This window comes from Sus scrofa, chromosome 6 (assembly GCF_000003025.6).
Source record: "Sus scrofa isolate TJ Tabasco breed Duroc chromosome 6, Sscrofa11.1, whole genome shotgun sequence".
NCBI lineage: Eukaryota > Metazoa > Chordata > Mammalia > Artiodactyla > Suidae > Sus > Sus scrofa.
Window position 1 is genome coordinate 10,661,785 of NC_010448.4, and position 12,257 is coordinate 10,674,041.

Consider the following 12,257-nt stretch of genomic DNA (forward strand, 5'->3'; position numbering starts at 1 on the left):
AACGTTCATGGTACCAATATTTACGACACAGATAGTAAGCACATTTTGACCTGAAAGATATCATGAATAAATATATTTAACACAGCCATATATGCTCAACTGAAAGAGTAGTTTGATTTACTGTGTTTGATCTGTTAATGAACATAGAACAATTGAAACAATCAGAGTTAAACCCTCCTGGCCCCTGACCGGAACATATGGGGAAATTAAGTGGATTGGAAGTAAACCCTTCATTTTATTGTGAGGTCACTGGAGGATAAGGACCCATCAGGAGCTAGTCTGATTCTGTTTGGCAAGAGTAAGGTGGGAAGCACTGTTAAAGTTCTGAAATCTGATTGCAGAAAACAGGGGAGATGGGGCTACCACTGGCATTTTGCCTTATTTCTTCATTCTGCTCCTTAAGAGGTTGGCAGGAACAACTCCATCTGGCATTACTACCCACCTCCATCTCAAAGGGACCAAAAAAAAAATGATAAGGATGGAGCTGGAGAGGGTGGAGGGAAGGAAAATTAATTTGATTGTACTCCCTTCTTTCTGCCCCACACATTTAAAAAAAGGTACATATGGGGAAAGGTACTTGAGACAGTGTTCTTTAATGTCATGTGAGTTCTATAAAACAGATTTTGAAAAAATGTTTTAAGAGTGATTTGATGAAATTTAAATGTTGGGTTGATTTTCATAAAATTTTCCTGGGACCTCCTTGGAAAACCAAAAAGAACAATGTAAGTAGATGCTTGAGTAGGAGCAGCAGGGAGAAGCAATGATGATGTGATCACAACGGCAATAATAACATTAATGCCCATTTGCTGTGTGCAAGGGACATACTTGGTATGTTCTGTATATTAACCTGAATTCCTGTAGTTATCTGAATCTTAAAATAACATGTGAAAGCATTATTAACTCTTACTTTTTAATAACAAGCCAAGTCTCAAAGACATTTTGTATGATAGCATTAGCTTTGTAGAGACACTATTACATTGATTAAGAGCAAAGAATCTGCATGCACACAAAAGTTAAATTCCACAACCTGAATTCCCTCTAAGGATTCCTCTGGTTAGTGGCAATGTCACTTTAGTTCTTGGAGCCTTCATTTCATCATCCAGGAACAGGGAACGAATCATTTATTCAACAAAATTAGTAGTGCTGGATACTGCAAGGTTGTAGAGAAAAAGATTTCTGCACTCTTTGGGCTAATACTCACAGATAGGAAAGCTATTAACCAAACATCTCATCAACAAGCACAAAATCACAACCGTAATGAGCACTGAGCAGAAAAAAGTGTATCATCTTAGTGGAAGCTCCATGGTGTTCTATCCATAAATGCTTGGAACTCTTAGTCAGTTTCTTGTCTACCAGTCTGTGATATGATTTTACTCCCAAAGCCAGAACCCACATTTCTTTTCTTAAGGTCATGTGCTTGCTGCCATCACCCAATTTGCCTGCAAGCACAGAAAACCATTAGAAATTTACTCCCCCACGCAACCACATGCAGACCCTCAAGCCATACGTCTTTCATTCATTAGCAACTGACCTAGTCAGAAGTGACTACAGTAACTAGAATTGTTTGAATGCTTAACAAGTATTATACACTAAATAGGAGTGCCTGGCCCATTGCAATACTCAACAAATGGTACCTATAAAAACGACAAGAAAAGGAAGGCAGAACAGTGAAAGACGGCAAAAGAATCTTGTGCAAGAGCAAAGGAGATTTGAAGGGTGAAAGCAGAGTTTTATGATTTTGGAGCTTTCCAGGAAATAATTTGAGAAGCAGGCTTATCCATGGCCGAGTTTTCTTGGGGCCCTCGATCATCTGACCCTCTGCTGCCAGCCTCCTGGCACAGGTGCACGGCCGAGGCTCTCAAAAGACTGAAGGCTGGCAGCCTGGGAATGGCCAGCTGCCCAACTCCTCCTTTTCCCAGAGTGGGAGGAAGTTGGTTCCTGTGTGATTATTAATTAAATCCTGACTGGGTGGGCACTTTTAACGTCTTTTCCAGTGACAGCCTTGCTCGCCAGATCTCATAACTGAACCACAGCCAGGCTCAGTCAGGGAGCAGGAAACCACCTTTGGCTGAAGCCAAAACACTTGTTCTCCATCCAAATTTCCTCACCCAGGTAGAGGTCTGAGTTGGAGGTCAGCCTGCAAGTCTCAATGGATCAATTGTTTCCACCCATCTCCCCTCTGCAATGTCCGGAAGACGTGAAATAGGATTGGGGGGAAGATTAATGTGTTTCTTTACCACACTGTCAATCTGGAAGGCACACTCTGGGTATTGTTTCCGAGCACAAAGAGTCTTTCAGAGTTTCCCTGTATAGAACTGCTCTTTGGAAGATCATGTTCCAGGTTTAGGTGTCTCAGTGTTCCCAGTACAAATGTGCAGGGAGCTTTGGCAGTGATCTAGATAATCTTATCAGCCCAGTTAATTCAGATATTGGTTTTACTGCCTTCAATTTCAGTAGCCAGATCATCATCACCAGTTAGCTCAATTCCTTTCCAAAGCCTTTACTGCTGCACAGAGGCAAATAGACTGATAATTACTAAGCCCCAATTGTGTGTCAGGTATTGTTCTAGGCTCTGTTTCTGCAACCTCTCCTTTAATTCTCACATCAGATCCCTTGTTACCCTTTCCTCCCTTTTAAGGATGAGGAAACTGAGGTTCAATAAAGGTAAATAATTCTGAGTTCCCGTCATGGCTCAGTGGTTAACGAATCCGACTAGGAACCATGAGGTTGAGGGTTCGATCCCTGGCCTTGCTCAGTGGGTTAAGGATCCAGCGTTGCCATGAGCTGTGGTGCAGGTCACAGATGTGGCTCGGATCCCACGTTGCTGTGGCTCTGGCGTAGGCCGGTGGCTACAGCTCTGATTAAACCCCTAGCCTGGGAACCTCCATATGCTGTGGGTGCAGCCCTAGAAAAGGCAAAAAGACCGAAAAAAAAAAAGGTAAATAATTCTCTTAAGACCACAGAGCAAAACATGATATTACTGGCTTTAGAATACAGGTCTGTCGCAGGTAATACAATCTTTTCACTTAGGAAAGATAAGGGCCTGAAAAAAAAAAAAAGCCAGTAATAAGATTTGTTTAAAAATTGCCCTGTGACTTCCACTTAACAGGATGATGGTATAAGTCTCCTCAAGACCAACTCTTGGAGTTCCCGTTGTGGTGCAGTGGAAATGAATCCGACTAGGAACCATGAGGTTTCGGGTTCGATCCCTGACCTCGCTCAGTGGGTTAAGGATCTGACGTTGCTGTGAGTTGTGGTGTATGCCACAGATAAGGCTTGGCTCTGGCATTGCTGTGGCTCTGGCGCAGGCCAGCACCAACAACTCCGACAAGACCCCTAGCCTGGGAACCTCCATATGCGGCAGGTGCAGTCTTAAAAAAGACAAAAGGAAAAAAAACAAACTCTCAGTTAGATGAATATTGGATAAAATAGGAAAAACACCTGCCTAACAATCTTGAGAGTAAACATGAATAGACGCATTGTTGAAGGGAAGCAAGGGTAGAGAAACAAATATCAAAGAGGGAAGTTTCTTTTCTTTTCCTTTCTTTCCCTTTCCTTTCCATGAGGAAGCTTGGATATTAGCCTTAGGAAACCGTTACATCAGCTATTTCAAATATTTTAAAAATCAAAGAAAATCATGTATAAACTGAAGAAAAGTTTAACAGTCATGGTAAAGTGTGTGAACAATGTGCCCAACACAGAAAGTGAATAAAGAGATGGAAATTATTTAAAAAACAAAACTTCTGAAGTTTAAAAAGTTCACTAACTGAAATGGAAAAAAAACTTGCTAGAGGGATTTAAGAAGCCCGTTTGAGAAGGCAAATGTAAGAAGCAGCAAATTTGAACTTGACCAGTGGAGATTACTATGGTTTTGAGATTTGAAGTCAGAAACTGATGACACCAGCTTTGTTCTTTTTCCTCAAGATTGATTTGGTTCTTTGGGGGTTTCAGTCATCCATAGGAATATTAGGATTTTTTTTTCTATTTCCATGGGGGGAAATAGAGTTCTGAGTTTGGACAGGGGTTGCAATAAATCTATAGACCACTTTGAGCAACAGACATTTTTTTAAATTACTCAATGAATTTTTTTCCATTTATAGTTGTACAACAATCATCACAACCCAATTTTATAGCATTTCCATCCCAAAGCCCCAGCGCATCCCCCCACCCCCCAACCTGTCTCATTTGGAAACCATTAGGTTTTTCAAAGTCTCTGAGTCAGTATCTGTTCTGCAAAGAAGTTCTAAGGATTTTGAAGGTGTGAGCTTTAGTTAAAGAAAGAGATCTCAAGATTTACCATCTCTATTCCCTGAATTGGATAAGTAGACATTACCAAGTGCATTAATTAATACGTGCATGCTATGGTACACCAAAAGACTACACTGGAAGCCAAGAAATCTGAGGTTTAGGTTTACTCTGCATTAATTCTGCATGAACTTCATTTATTCTCATACCTTCCTGAACCCAGGATATCATTAGGTCTTGAGAACACAACTTTGAATGTACATTAATTAATGCGGATGAAAATGAAGGAAAAAATTTTAAAAAAAAGATTATGTGCAGTCCTCACCTCCAGAGATTCTGATTCTAATGATTTGGGATAGAGCTCTAAGTGACCCACGTTATTTTTACATGCAGCAGGGCTGGGAACCACTGATCCAACTCCAACAATATTGTAGATGAGTCATGTAAGGCCTCTTCCAAGCCCTTGAATCTTCCATAATTTTTTGATGGTTTCCATTCTCACTGAAAATCTAAGAATGACTTCAGCCTATTGTGTAAGTGGGGAGAAAGTGTGATTGCTGAAGAAATTTATTTATCTGCTCTGGGTGGGTTCAACAAGCAAAGATTGAAAACATCTGTGCTGAATATTAATGGCTGCGGTGACAGGGGACACAATGAGGATGGGAAAAGTGGTCCTCGGGGAGCTTGTTGGAAAACTCATACCGAAAACTTTCTGCATGTATGCACGTCACTGTTGCTATCATGCTAGCAGCAAATGGCCTGCCTACACCTGATTGGTGGGTTTGGTATGACAACACACTAGAGTTCTCTGGCTCCACAAATACCTGTTCTCCTTCTTCTCACCCCAAAACATCTGAAAGCTCACATCGATATTGGCTTCAATATTGACCTTCGGTACTTGCTAAGCAAGCCTCTGCCACTGCTTTTACTTTTCTTCCTTCACAGGAAAACCACCTCCATCTGGAAGTGAGGATTCTGCCTCAAGAACGGAGAACACTGGAGCTCAGAGGAGAGGTGGTGTGGGCTCCTCCAAGATTTCTCTGTCTATATCTACGCCTGGCACGAAATGCCTGAGTCTTTGGTTTGTTGGTTTGTTTGTTCTTTCTTATTTAAATGTTTACCATTAAAAGGATGATTAAACAAAGTAAGATATATTTATTTGATTAAATACTATGAAGCCATTAAAGTTTTTTCAAAAAAATTAAATGAGGGAAATGATAAATTATATATTGATGTTGCTTGAATTTTCATATCTTTGAAAGTAGGACAGTAAAATTTTTTTAATTCAAGTATAGTTGATTTACAATGTGTTACTTTCTGCTATACAGCAAAATGATTCACATATATGTATATGTATATATATGTATATATACCTATAAATACACACACATACATACACATTACCTGAGTCTTAACATTTGGAAGTTAATATCTGCTCTTTCTTGTCCCTCTTGACCAAATCTACTCAAATGATTTAATTCCATTTTGATCAAGGTTAGCCCTCCCTCTTTTCTAGTTTCTGCCATGAAAAATATGTTTTAAAACCAGGCCTCAATGTCTCCCATTTGCAGAAGGAGACATTTGGACAATGGAATCTTAAAATTTTTTCTTCTTTAAAAGTTGACTTCCACTGTATCTCAACTTTCCCCTACAGAAAGTTGTTTCTTATTAAAATTATACTTAGGTTTAGGATTAAATTAAAAAAATAACACTTGGTGCCTTTTACTCTGTCTTAGGTGATATTTTGTACTTTACAGTCATTAATATTAATTTGGGCCCCTGAACGTAGGTTACAGATGATAAGATAAAGAAAATGGTATTAATTCATTGACATAGTCCATAAATACCTATTATGTGCCAAAAGTTAATTTGATATTAGAAACACTGGATAAGATAGGGCCCTTTCTTTTCCTACCTCTTGGCCCTATCCTTTCTACATCTCTTCATGGAGAGAGAAAGTTGTGCTTTACAATAAAATGCATCTTTTTAGGAGATATCATAGCAGCACATACCAAGTGCTATGGGAAAAGAGAAAAGAAAAACTGTCGTTGAGTATAATGGATTCTGAGAAGACTCCTCAAATGTGATGGGGTTTGAGCTGCTTTAGAAGGACGGTTAGAAGAGGACCAGGTAGGGAAGAAGCGAAGGCCACCGAGGCAAAAGCAGCAGCATGTTCAGTTATGAGAGGGGCAGCCAGCCTCCAAGAAAGCCCCCAGTGATCTCAATCCCCTGGTATCCATGCCCTACTGTAGTCCCCTCTCCTACCCAAAAGAACCAACCTGTGTAACCTTTGACATGCTTCCCAAATGATCATGTGTGCTTCCAAGGCTGGGCCATATAATATCTCATCTGTCTGTCCTGGTCCCTCTTGGAGTTCATGCTCTGAGAAAGTCCCTCACCAGGTTGTAGTGATATTCAAGCAGCCCATGGAGAAGCCCCGTAACGACTGCCAGAGGCCTCCTGACACCGAACATAACCCTGTGAATGAGCCATCCTGGAAGCAGGTTTCTCAGCCCATGCCAGCGTTGAGATTACTGAGACCTGCCCTGTAACCTCATCAGAGACCTCGAACCAGAACCACACAGCTCACCACTTCTGAATTCCTGTGGGGTAATACATGCATACGATTGTTAGCCTCAGTGTTGAGGGGGGGGCAGGGTGATTTGTTATGCTGTAATAAACAGTTAATATTGCTGACATCCAAGTTTATGTCATGCTCTGAGCTAAGAAGGGGAATGGGAAGGGATGGGATCCAAAGGGGAAGGGGACAAGCTGATTGAAAAAATTGTGTAGTTAGGGTGGCTCACAGAGAACCAGAAAATTGTTGCTGATTATATCAATGAGGGGATTTTATCAATGAAGGGATCTGTGAGTTAGAACATAAATGCCTAGATGCTAGAGCATGATCTGAAGAAAGGTGTTGGCAGATATGATATTAGCCTTGAACTATAGTGGGTTTTTTTTTTTCCTACTGGATTGTCTGTGTCTCCCTTTATGAGAGGTTGGCTTTCAAATGCGTTGCAAGAAAATCTACGGATTCCCACGTCCTTCCCTCTTCAAGACTCTTATCTACAGCCTACTTGACTCATCACCTTCCTTCTTCTGCTTGACTGTCTTCAGGGAAGGAAAGCTCACCACCAGGTGAGCTAGCCACCAGCATGTTGATTTGAAGAGTTCCCTGACTCCCAGTAATGGACTATTGGACTGGGTTTTAGGCTTGTCTTGCCCACTAAACAACTGACGACCTTAGGACGAGGTTTTAAGGTCAGTGTAGACTTGGATGGGGTTCAAGATTCTAGGGTCTTCCACTAATATGCTCGTTCTCTTGGGATGACCTCAGGCAGATCCGTCATAACGTAATGATTCTGGCCTCCGCCCACAAAGGTACTTACTCACTCTAGGTTGGGTTCTGAGAAGTAGAGTGATTGAGACATCACCATCAGTGCCATCTCCAGACCTGGCTTTACCATACTGAGTAACAGAATCATCCGAGGGAAAGCTGAACCCATCTCACTCTCTCTAGTTGCCACCATATTCTGCAGCTCTTTTAGAACAGTGGATTAGAGGAAGGCTTTGAATTGATTTGTATTTCTGAATACTCCAGAGAGTTCATACTGTAATGGGTCACATGCCAGTACATTTTGATGGCCCTCCAGTGGCCATGGATAGAGGTGGTGGGAAGCTTGCAGTCCCAGGATGTTTGTGATGAAGATGAGGTCATGGTTAAATCAAGACTTGGCTTCAATCGAGCCCTGGTAGAGGAAGCACGAAACGCATTCCAGCATGTATAAATCCCTTTCCTTTGCAGCCCAGGGTTACAACACTTGGCGGCCATCAGAGCCCTGTGAAGTGACTTGGATATCCACACAGTTGCTTAATCAGTAGGTTCAAACATCTGGAGTTTTAATAACTTTTAATCATTCTGTATATTATATGATCCCTGTAGGTCTTGCCAAGACAGTTTGAAGAAAGAGGAAACAGAGCAGTGGAAGCAAGATTATCAAAGAGCAGGTCATCTTGTATCTTGTTTTACATAGGATTTTAAACTCCAGTGTCGTATTTATGTTAGTATTGTGCTGATCTTGGCTATACAGTTGATTTTTGAAACTTTATTTCAGGATATATAATAGGAGGCCCCTTAAATTTCAAAAGAGTGGTGTAGTTAAAAAAAAAAAAAAAAGTTCAGAATGACCCACTTTCAGATGATGGCTTTGCTGGGACATCTAGACTCAATATGTCAGGGAGCAAAGTTAGCTGAGCACTTCCAGCGGCAGGACCCTCGTTACTAACAGCAGCGTCTGAGCACAGTGGGGATACTGAAGGATGACAATTTCTGCTCAACGTGGGGCATCTCTGATGAGCCATCACTTCTCTGGCGCTGCCTGTTGAATTGGCCCACACTTTGTCAAAGCCCCTGCCCACCCCAACTCTCTCTTTCACATACATCACACAGACACACACACACACACACTGAACCATTTGAACTACTCATTCCACCTCAGTGTCTCCTTCCCAAAGGATCCAACTGACAGAGTAAGTCACTTAAACTCTCTGAGATTCCATTTTTTCCTCTTTCAAATTATACTGTTGGCATATCACCAGAATTCAAAGAGGCCGCATGAAGGAGAGTATGTCGAGTATCCTGGCTCATGGCAGAACATCACCAAGATTTTTTCCTTCACTCAACCTTCTAGTAAGACCTTCTCCAGCCCTGCTCTGTAAAAAGGAGATCTATTTCTCACTTGCATGCACCAACTATGAAATGCCCAGAATAGCATTAACTGCCCCCAAGGAGTTTGGGATGCTGGAAACACACAACTGTGGAAGAGCATGACACACCTGGCACAGGTCTGTGAGCATCCTGGGGTGGGGCCTTTGGGTTTCCTAAGGGCTGCAACAAACGTAAATACAAAATGTCAGAGGGGATCACGGAGAAGGGAAACCTCATCCGGAATGTCAAGAAAAACGACCTGGGGAGAAAAACACACCTGATTTGAGTCTGGAAGGACGACTGCATGTTTGCCAAGCAGAAGAGCAAGGGTGTTGCCAGCAGAGGGGGTGGCCTTTGCCAGGTCTCTAAGACACCGGAGGACAATGGACAGCGAGAAAAAGTCAAGATGTCCCACAGCGATTAGAGAGCAAACTAGGGAAGGAGGAAGAAGTTCCCAGCCCAGCTGCCCCTTGGAGGGGTTCTTTGCAGGGATCATTCCCCCCCAGTGGACAGAAAAGGAGCCTGAGCAGAGCCCAGAGAAGTTAGACGCTTGGCCTGTGGTCACAGGGCAGGAAAGTCACAGGGCCATCGAGACATAGCCCTGGTTTTTTGATGCTCCATTACTTGAAAGTGTACAAAGACCTCCCACTGGCAGTTACTGGGGTGATCCAGACAAGTCATAACCAGGTCTTAATTAGCTGATGGCCTCTGGAGCAGGGAGGGGACAGAGTAAGTAACCTCGGAATCAGCACACGAGGCCTTTTCTGGGGAAACAATTTCGTGCTCAATAGTTCAGGGAATCTGAGCTCCTTGAAAGCACAGTTTTGGAGAAATTGAAGCCCGGGTGCATGTTCACAGGAATCAGTCCCCCCCATTTAATTATGCTTAAGTGATGTTAAGAGCCTGACAGAGCCACAAAAGAAAGAACAATCTTTAGTCTCAAAACTGAAGCTTATCCTCATGCCTTGATCTAAGCCGTTGTGTCTGGCCCTCCTGGCAAGCCCAGGTCTGGTTCTCATTGCTTTTGTGGATTTAAGTAAAATCCTTCACATAACTGAAATTAGGGTTTGTATTACTGCACTTGTTGTAATATGAAAAAGAGAAAAGAAACACTTCCAGCCCTATTCCAGGCGATTGATCTAGTGGACACAGGCTGTCCTAAGAGACAGAGAGAGCATTTTCTCCAAGAATAAAGATGACATCGTTGCAGCTCCTTTTTAAAGGAGCCAGAGCGTCTTGCGCCGTTCCCATCCCGGCTAATGCTTTTTGGTGCAGGGAGCCTAATGCAAACCATACAGGATCAGACAGTTACTGCAGAAGGCTGCAGAGACAAACTGGGACTGCTGGATCAAAAGTAAGCTTTAGGAGTTCCCTGGTCGCCTAGCAGTTAAAGATCCGGCATGGTCACAGCTGCGCCACGAGTTCAATCCCCAGCTATGGTATTTCCATATACTGTGAGCATGGCCAGAAGAAAAAAAAAAAAAAAAGCGGGTTTCAGATATACTGTATCTCTAGGGGAAAACATACATTTCATGCGGTGAGAAAACAGAGACCACTCTAATCTAGCTCAACTCCCTCCACCTTCAAGATGGAGAACTTCAGGATTTGAGTGGACAGGTGACTTGCCCTACATCAGGGTCAAGTTCCTGGCACAGGCAGAATTGGAATCCAAAAAAAATTTTTTTTTTTTTAATGGCCACACTTGCAGGATGTGGCAGTTCCCAGGCTAGGGGTCAAATCAGAGCTATGTCTGAGGCCTATGCCATAGCCATGGCAATGCCAGATCCTTAACCCAATGAGCGAGGCCAGGGATCAAACCCACATCCTCATGAACACTATGTGGGGTTCTTTTTTTTTTTTTTTTGGTTTTTTTGTTTGTTTGTTTGTTTTTTGTCTTATTGCTATTTCTTTGGGCCGCTTCCGCAGCAATATGGAGGTTCCCAGGCTAGGGGTCTAATCGGAGCTGTAGCCACCGGCCTACACCAGAGCCACAGCAACGCGGGATCCGAGCCGCGTCTGCAACCTACACCACAGCTCACGGCAACGCCGGATCGTTAACCCACTGAGCAAGGCCAGGGAGCGAACCTGCAACCTCATGGTTCCTAGTCGGATTCGTTAACCACTGCGCCATGAGGGGAACTCCTATGTGGGGTTAACCCGCTTAACCCGCTGAGCCACAAAGAGAACTCCAGAATCCAAACTTTCTGATTTCCAGACCAACACTCTGATTTGGCTCAGCTACCCAGAAGGCAATGAAAGGTATCTGGTTCCAAGTTTTTCTTTCCATTTGGGTGAGACAAATGGGACAGAGTTCAAAAGAAAAGGCTGCCCAGGGAACAGTGAAAAAAAAATTAAAAATAATAACCCAATAGGTGTGGATCAATAGGACGTGGTAAAATGCATTTTTAGATTTTTCACGTTATCATCCTCTTGGCGCAGGCACGGATGGGTGGGTATTTTACTCATGCAGCTCTGGAAGAATAGACTCCTCGGGTGTCTATTACACATGGTTTGGGATTGACATATGGGACCCCAAATCCACAAAGAGAGCACCCCCATTTGTACCTGAGCTGAAACTAAAGAAACATCAAATGCAGCTGATGTTGGCAGAGTGAAATGATTACCAAAGTCGGAAAAGCTAATGTACTGGCTGTGTGACCTCAGGCAAGTAGCAATACACAGAAAGTGAGCGAATGACTGAGTGATACTGGATGAGACATTTTACCGCAGTTATAAAATTCTACCCTCAGATACTTCCCTGGAAGGAGGAAGCCATAGGGGCCAAGGGAGGAATAATAAAAGAATTATGGTTTCCTCATGACCACGGGAGAGATCCTTCTGTCGGACTTGAGCTGAAGACCCCACCCCAGATCCAGGAGCTCCGTCATGCAGTCCCACGACCAACACAAACTTTACACAGGCTACAGAGGCGATATAGGGCTAGCAACGTAACCTCATCACTGGGCCTGCGTAACCAAAGCCAGAGAGCGCCCAGCCTGGCCATAAGGAGAGCATTAGCCCAGCCCTTCCACACTTTCGCTGTCTCCTCAAAGGTGCTCAACTCTCTTCTACCACCAAGAAATCTCTTCTCTTGGGATTTCAAACCGTTTCCCATCCTGGTCCTGAATTTGGTGTTCCCGTCTCCCAACAGAAGAACTTAAACCCTGAAGGCGCGATGCCTAAGGGGGGGCTCTGGCTCTGGAGCTGCGCGCTATTGGACTCTGGACAAATCGCGTGAGGGCCGTGAGAGCCACCACCATGATCTTCATCACCTTCGTCATCTGGATGATTATTATTGCAC